The sequence below is a fragment of the Schistocerca gregaria genome, chromosome 5, assembly GCF_023897955.1.
Source record: "Schistocerca gregaria isolate iqSchGreg1 chromosome 5, iqSchGreg1.2, whole genome shotgun sequence".
Taxonomy (NCBI): domain Eukaryota; kingdom Metazoa; phylum Arthropoda; class Insecta; order Orthoptera; family Acrididae; genus Schistocerca; species Schistocerca gregaria.
In genome coordinates this window covers 80,591,669-80,600,044 of record NC_064924.1, presented here as the reverse complement: position 1 = coordinate 80,600,044, position 8,376 = coordinate 80,591,669, and positions in this window count along the sequence as shown.

Here is an 8,376-nt window from a genome sequence, read left to right as displayed (position 1 = left end):
TGACATTGTAATTCTGTCAGAGACAGCAAAGGACTTGGAAGAGCAGTTGAACGGAATGGACAGTGTCTTGAAAGGAGGATATAAGATGAATATCAACAAAAGCAAAACGAGGATAATGGGATGAAGTCAAATTAAATCGGGTGATGCTGAGGGAATTAGATTAGGAAATGAGACACTTAAAGTAGTAAAGGAGCTCTGCTATTTAGGGAGTAAAATAACTGATGATGGTCGAAGTAGAGAGGATATAAAATGTAGACTGGCAATGGCAAGGAAAGCGTTCCTGAAGATGAGAAATTTTTAACATCGAACATAGATTTAAGTGTCAGGATGTCGTTTCTGAAAGTATTTGTATGGAGTGTGGCCATGTAAGGAAGTGAAACATGGATGATAAATAGTTTGGACAAGAAGAGAATAGAAGCTTTCGAAATGTGGTGCTACAGAAGAATGCTGAAGATTAGATGGGTAGATCACATAACTAATGAGGGGTTATTGAATAGAGTTGGGGAGAAGAGGAGTTTGTGGCACAACTTGACAAAAAGAAGTGACCGGTTGGTAGGACATGTTTTGAGGCATCAAGGGATCACAAATTTACCATTGGAGGGCAGCGTGGAGGGTAAAAATGGTAGAGGGAGAGCAAGAGATGAATACGCTAAGCAAATTCAGAAAGATGTAGGTTGCAGCTAGTACTGGGAGATGAAGAAGCTTGCACAGGATAGAGTAGCATGGAGAGCTGCATCAAACCAGTCTCAGGACTAAAGACCACAACAACAACAATCTTCCATTGTCTTTTGCAACTGACAAGTCACTGCGTTTCTATTCTTAAAATTTTTTTCACTCTCCTCCCCTTGACACAACACGCACGAACAATGTAACACTCGTTTCGTGCTTATTACCCTGATACTGTTGTAGAAACATAAATGTAAACTTTTGCCTTATCAGTTCTAACCGATACTGTGGCTACCACGAAATAAAAAGGTAGCTTTTCGTGTCCAGGTTCTAAGATCAGTACTAAATCCAGAAATAGTTCCTTCTCTAATTTCCTAATAGACACTATAGCCTGCTGCACAGCCTCCTGTAGTTCTGTTACTTTCACTCGTGCTTCCCAAACGCTATCTTCTACAGACTGCAAACATTTTGTCAATACTACTTCCCTATCTAAGACTGTTACATAGGTTTGTAATTCTCTGATACTGTGATGAACTGTCTCTGCTGGAGCTCTGGCTTACTGCATTACTTCTCCAGTCAGATACCGTAGCAGTGGTGTGTTATTGAGTGCACCCTCTCTAAACTCGCAATCTACGTTGTGTGCGAATCACTCACAGCTTTGTTCCCTTTCGTCCACCCTTCGAAAGTCTGCCTCATCAGTAGAGACCAGATTACATGCATCATAACAACATAAATATATGCATGCAAATATGCATTAAAATGCTTAAAATGCATGGAAAGTGTCGAAATATGCAAGATCATATAATAAAATTAAAAAAAAAACATGCTAGTTACTGCGTGCATTATACCTCAAAGTCGAACCTGTGCGTGTCATTTACGATGAAGAGCGCCGGCCACGCTAAAGATCGGTACATTTAGAACGCTGATATCATTTTCTGAATACTTTCTCTGATACTGTGATGAACTGTCTCTGCTGGAGCTCTGGCTTACTGCATTACTTCTCCAGTCAGATACCGTAGCAGTCGTGTGTCAGGGAGCCTTTCCGGGATTTTTTTTTTAAATTTGCAAAATGGGGACGCATACCGTGTTTCAAGAATTGTTCCGCTTTTTAATACTTGCAGGTATATATTAATCACAGCAACGCATTTTTTAAGCTTCCTTGCACTGTCAAACTACCGAAGCCTCTGCACCAGGGGTTCCCAACATAACTTTCTCGAGGTCCTCTTCATCGAGAATGATTGGTACCTTGTCATATCACAGTATCAAGTACCTAAAAAAACCAAATTAATAGCCTTTTTTATACGTTTTCTATTTTTGGTTCTTAGAAAAAACATTGACATATTCATTATTGAAAAAATATTGAGCTTAATACTTTTTCAATTTAGCCCTCACTGTTATTGTTGAATTTTTGATTATTGCTCAAAACCTTTGTCTTCAAATCCGGGTGTTTAGCTCCTTAAAAAAATTAAAATTGAGTATGAACTGAAAATGACACGAAAAAATTAAAACTGAGTGTATTGGTTTTTCAAGTGTACTGCACTTGAGATTGCATTGAGTAGACATGTGTCTACGACGATTTTGGTTCAATGGATACAGTTAACTTGGGTTTGAGAGTCACTGACTTACTTGCTTGAACATCAAATGCGTTATCTTCCTCTTCATCTGTTGGCCTTTCTCGTTTTAACGAACCGCTTTTTAACCAACGGTCCATTTTTAACTACGCGAAAAACAACGCTTTACAAAAACTACTGTTTTAATACAGAATATTGAATATGTAAACAACACGGTCTGTGAAAGCACTGGAAATACATTAACAATGGCCGATTGTTGTCTGAAATGCGAGTTTCTGTCTGAAGTGACTGTCAGTTGTCAGCTGCAAAGAGGCACTGCGCGCAGTCTAACGGCAAACAGCATAACTATTTGCCTCAATGTAATTCTAGTTTTGCTCTAGAGTGTGCTAGTGTCAGTTGGCTCTAGGTAGACGCTAGACGCAGAAGTTAGCGTTCGTTCTGCTCATGCAGGAAACGGCCAAAACAAAAAATCTGTTATCATACGAAATATATTTAATATATTTTTTATTCTAATAACATCTAGCGGACCCCTGTGGCATAGCTCGCGGACCCCTGCTGGGAACCACTGCTCTGCACTATCCAAGTCGTTTACTAACCCTACAATGGCTTCGAAATGTTCATTGTAAAACAACACAGCTCAATCCACGTACCGCAACGAGTTGCCACTGGCTTGTGAGGTAAAGGCACATTTGGTAGTTTTTCTTTGTGTGTCTTGATGCGAGGAGAAGCCTTTAGAAACACTTACTTTGGCGATGAAATCTGTTTATGTACGTTCACAAACGTGGAACGTACTACTTTAGCAAGACGATGTACTTTATGTGCAAAGCACGTCACATGAATCAAATTGGGATAAAATACTCGAAGGGTTATCCCTACTTTGATCATATATGCAGCAGCATCTGAAGTAAACGCTAACATTCTTTCATCTGATGAAGATTCTGCAAATATTTTTCTAAAACCCTCATTCACAAATCTGGCGATCGTAGAATTATTTACTTTTTCAAGTTCTCCGCAGGCCGCTAAATAGGAAGAAGAAGGTTCTTCTTTTTAAGCACCAACAGTTAAATTTGGAAAGTAACGGTCACAAGTGTCTGTAGTTTCATCAACTGAAATCCAGATAATGTTGTCCTTGAGTTCATTGCGTATTTCTTCCAAACATTTACGTAAATTGTCGGTATCTAATTTTTACACCGTGTTGATTCATCTGCCATATTTTGATTTAAGCAATACTTGTTCAGGATGCCTTTGAGGACAGTGTTGTAAGTTTGTGAAGAGGGATATTGCTTGCAATGAATGCTTCACATAGATCCATGTTAAACTGACTTTTTTTGGTTACCTTTGAAAATATCTATGACATTGCAACTAGTTGTTGTCAGAAGTTGTTGTTGTGGTCCTTTCTTCTGAATTCCTGCTATATGAAGACTTGTAATGACATGCTGGTCTGTTTCAAACTTTTTCTTATACGAAACGTTATTCTCGCGTAATCGACAGTATAAAACAATTCCGTCACATTTAAATGTTCCAGCATGGTCAGCTATCCATGAAACGACGTTTCTTTTTTCGGGCGATATGGCGCTCAACACGTTACACATTACACGTCGTAAACATGTTCAACTGTATAGAAGTAAGCAGAAAGCTGAACCGAAACAATGTACGTGCGACTAAAAGCTTGCGTAGTTTTATTTAATTGTTGCCGAGGCGTACGGTATGGGGATTAACCGGGTGCAAGGGCGCAGAAGCATTGACTCTGTCTGCCTGTTCCTGATCCTCTTCTGTAATCATTTCCCTAGGCAGTGGCCTTTCGGTTAGCAATTGCATGCATTTTTTGGTCGTGATCAATCTGTGAGACGTAGAAAACTAGATTGAGCTAGAGACCGCCAGTCTAAATTTTTAAAATATTGTAAATATAGGGGGAAAATATGCATCGTCACTAGTTTTTGGTTAAAATATGCAACAGCCGGTGAAAAGGTGCTAAATATGGAGATTTGCAACATGCAAACGCTTGTAATCCAGTCTCTGCTCATCAGTATTTCCAAATATTGTTTTCATAAACCGACCTCCAGCGTCGATACAACCCTTCTTCCGTCCCGTATGCGGAATAACACCCAGTATCTGGGTCAATTACTCCTTAATTTCTCGCACGCTCGATGTACTCCACCGTACACCGCGATACTTACTTTGAGAATCGCATGCCTTTCCGTTCCCTGGCGGAGTTAATCGTATGCTTTTTCCAATTTTTTCACCTCATGAAGCATCTCCCATACATTGAATACCAGCTGTATCACCCAGTAATGACTAGTGACCACTATGCCTACTTGCTTGGCGAACAGAACACCCCCTTCCAGGTGCTGATTCCGTAACGCATCCATCCCGATGAAGATACCTAGTCCCGCTACGAACCGCATCATCTCACCTTCTCTGAACCTTACCGACGACTTATCACTCCGAAGCTGCTTATACTAATTACAGTAAATCTACACCCGAAGCTGCTTATACTAATTACAGTAAATCTACACCAAACACAAAAAAATATTAAATGACTATCTCCTAGGTCTAAATCCATTGGGATCCCTCGTTACCGTTGCATACACAACCTCTTGTTTATCTTCCGATACCTTTCTCCTCACCCTGCCTTTCCAATCCGCATATCCAACCCTGGAATAACTTCCGAACTCCCTCGAAAAGGTTTCTACTTCCCTACACGCACGATTTCGTTCTCCTCGGCAATTCAATCATGACATTAAGTGGCGACGTAGTCACTGTCACTCGCTATCGCACTTGATACGTTGCAAAAAGCTTCCTTCTCTTTCCCTTTGGCGTATACGAGCTTATAGCATCATCTACTAACCAACTTTATACTTTGGCATTCTTGAAATGGAATGATCATATAAAGTTGATCGTCGGTAAAGCAGATGCCAGACTGAGATTCATTGGAAGAATCCTAAGGAAATGCAATCCGACAACAAAGGAAGTAGGTTACAGGACGCTTGTTCGCCCACTACTTGAATACTGCTCAGCAGTGTGGGATCCGCACCAGATAGGGTTAATAGAAGAGATAGAGAAGATCCAACGGAGAGCAGCGCGCTTCGTTACAGGATCATTTAGTAATCGCGAAAGCGTTACGAAGATGATAGATAAACTCCAGTGGAAGACTCTGCAGGAGAGACGCTCAGTAGCTCGGTACGGGCTCTTGTTAAAGCTCCGAGAACATACCTTCACCAAAGAGTCAAGCAGTATATTGCTCCCTCCTACGTATATCTCGCGAAGAGACCATGAGGATAAAATCAGAGAGATTAGAGCCCACACAGAAGCATACCGACAATCCTTCTTTCCACGTACAATACGAGACTGGAATAGAAGAGAGAACCGATAGAGGTACACACACCGTCAGGTGGCTTGCGGAGTATGGATGTAGAAGTAGATGTCGTTTGGTAAGTTCTCGTGCATTTGCCCTCTGTACTCTATTCCAAATATCCCTAATCACTTTCGCAATTTCCTTAACAGACTCTCCAGTTTCCCCTTTCTTCGTTTTCACTATATCGAACGGTGACGGCATTTTACGACCATATGCTGCTTCATATGGCGATAATCCTGTATCCGTATGCTGTTTTGAGTTGTAGCTGGAGACAGCTTACTGCAAATAGACATCCAAGTTGGTGTGATGTATGTCAGAATAGTTTACAGGCATTATCCGGGTTGTTCTTTACACTCTTTCAGTAGTTCCATTGCGCTGTAGATAGAGAGGGCTCGTCCTTGACTTCTTCACATTCAATACCTTACACAGTCCCTTGAATACGTCTGACATAAGTTCGTTCCCCAGTCTGTTACTATTGTTTCAGGCACTCCAAACTTCAACATCATATTATTCAGAAGTGCTTGTGCCACTTTTGCTGCCTGCTGGTATGGCATTGTCGCCATTTCTACGTATGTGGAAAATGATCTATGGTTGTGAGGACGTACTTGTTCCCTGTAGGCGTTTTATTGAATGGATCTAAAACATCAGTCCCCAGAAATTCGAATGGTGCTAATGCTTCAGAAAACGTCTGCAATGGTACTCTTGTTGGACACAAATGCGCTGTCTTTGCGCACTCTATGCATTTTCCGCTGATCTCCTGTTGTTAGATCTGCAAACTCTGTGATCCACTAACATGTGATAATGAGCTTCTTGTAACCCTGCGTTCTTTAGCTTCGCTGGTACCACTACTCGCGGTCCCATCTTGGTCTCTGTGCACAGAAACGCATCCTGCATACAAAACTGTGACTGCTTAAAATACTGCTTAGATTCGTCATCCGCTCTCTGTGCAGCTTGCCATTCATTACGATCGTTACTCGCAACATGTAACACTGTTACGTTTCTACATAAGCCACCCATATTTCCGTGCTTCTTCCCAGGTTTATGCGTAACTTGGTAATAAATACTTACTTAGTCTTACTGTTCATCGCACACTGTAACTCCAACAACAATTTTAGTGCCGCGTGGTCTGTTATTACACTAAACTCTTTACCATTCAGATTACATTTGAAATATGTAATTCTCCATTGTGAAGTAATTTTAGTCTGCAGGATTTAATTACTCTGATGCTTAAATTACTGGCTGTTCCACGCATTCTGCCTCTCGGACTAGCACACAGGAAGAGCATGGTTTGATGCATCACACTATAAAACAAATTCTCTATTAAAATCCGGAAATATCAATATCGGGATGTAAAAGCTTCTTTGAGCTCATCAAAAGGATGGTGACACTCCTCTGGCCACAGAAATCTGGTACTCTTTTTTAACAACTGCGTCCACGACTTAGCAGTATCCACAATTTTTCAAGCCGACGGTAAAAGTTCGCGATTCCTAAGCTCGATTACAACTCCTTTACAGATTCTGGTACAGAAAATACACGCAAAGCTCAACTTAATCTTGGGCCTGTCGTCTCAACCACGTCTTTATTTATGACATGACCTAGGCAAGCTACCTCTTCCATCACAATGTTAAGCTTTTCTGAATTCAGCGTTTAACCTCAGGAATACTTCCCTTAATCGCTGCATGTGCTGTTCCATATCACTCCATGTATATCTTCGAGATAGAGTAAGATTTGCTGTCATTTTAAACCTCTGACCACTATGCCCAACGATCTCGGAAACGTTGCAGGTGCATTTTTTAATCCGAATGGCATTCTTCTGAATTGGTAGTGTCCCCCATGTGCCGAAAACTCTGTTTTGTGTCGATCCTGCGGTGCAACTTATATCTGGAGATAAACACTCTTCAACTCCACTGTTGAAAAATATTCGCATTGCCCTAAATCGCGAAACGTTTCTGTGATGTTTGGCAAAGGGTAGACTTTTCGCATTTAGATGTCTGTAATCACATACAAACCTATATTTTCATGTTCCATGCCCAACTTTTTTTAGCTCGAAGATTCCTTCTGCCTCTCATGCACTATTACTTTCTTCAAATATTCCATCCTTCTGGTACTGATCGATAAATTCCTCAAAAATTAGATGTATCTAGATATTCTCTATGGTTTGCGGCAGGCTGGTGATTAATTTGCTGTTGGTGTGCAGTACTGTACAATATGCCTAGATTCAATTGCCCTATTGGAAATAATACATCCTTAAATTCAAAAAGTAATTTTTCCATCCATTCCCTATTACATCCGTCTTGGTGTTCCACTTTTCCTCGTAATGCAGTTTCAATGGGGTACGGCGATTGTCCATGGCTTAGATCCCTCGCGCCTCATTCTTCTTCCTCCACGGTATCCACATTAGTGGTTAACAAATCTTTTGTTAATTCTATGTCCTCTGTCCTAAAATTGTCTATAAAGCAGATACGTTCTGTTCACTCTTTATTTTTTGTGCGCGTACAATAGTTCTTTTAGCTTAACCAACTCACCTCATCTCATACTTAATTTCCTACAAACTGTTCCACAATGTACTCAGTTCCTACTGGAAAGCTAGACTCAACACTGATCCAAAGTGTTTTTCCTAAACTCCCAGGAACACAATCGTGCGAATCAAGTCTAAGGGTTATCTTTCGCGGTTCAGACTGTTCGTCTTGCGCAACAGACACGCCTTGCGAAATAGCAACTCTGACAACGGCTTCACCTAACAAACATTTTTCCATCATGTTCCACGCCCAATGTTGCCGAAAA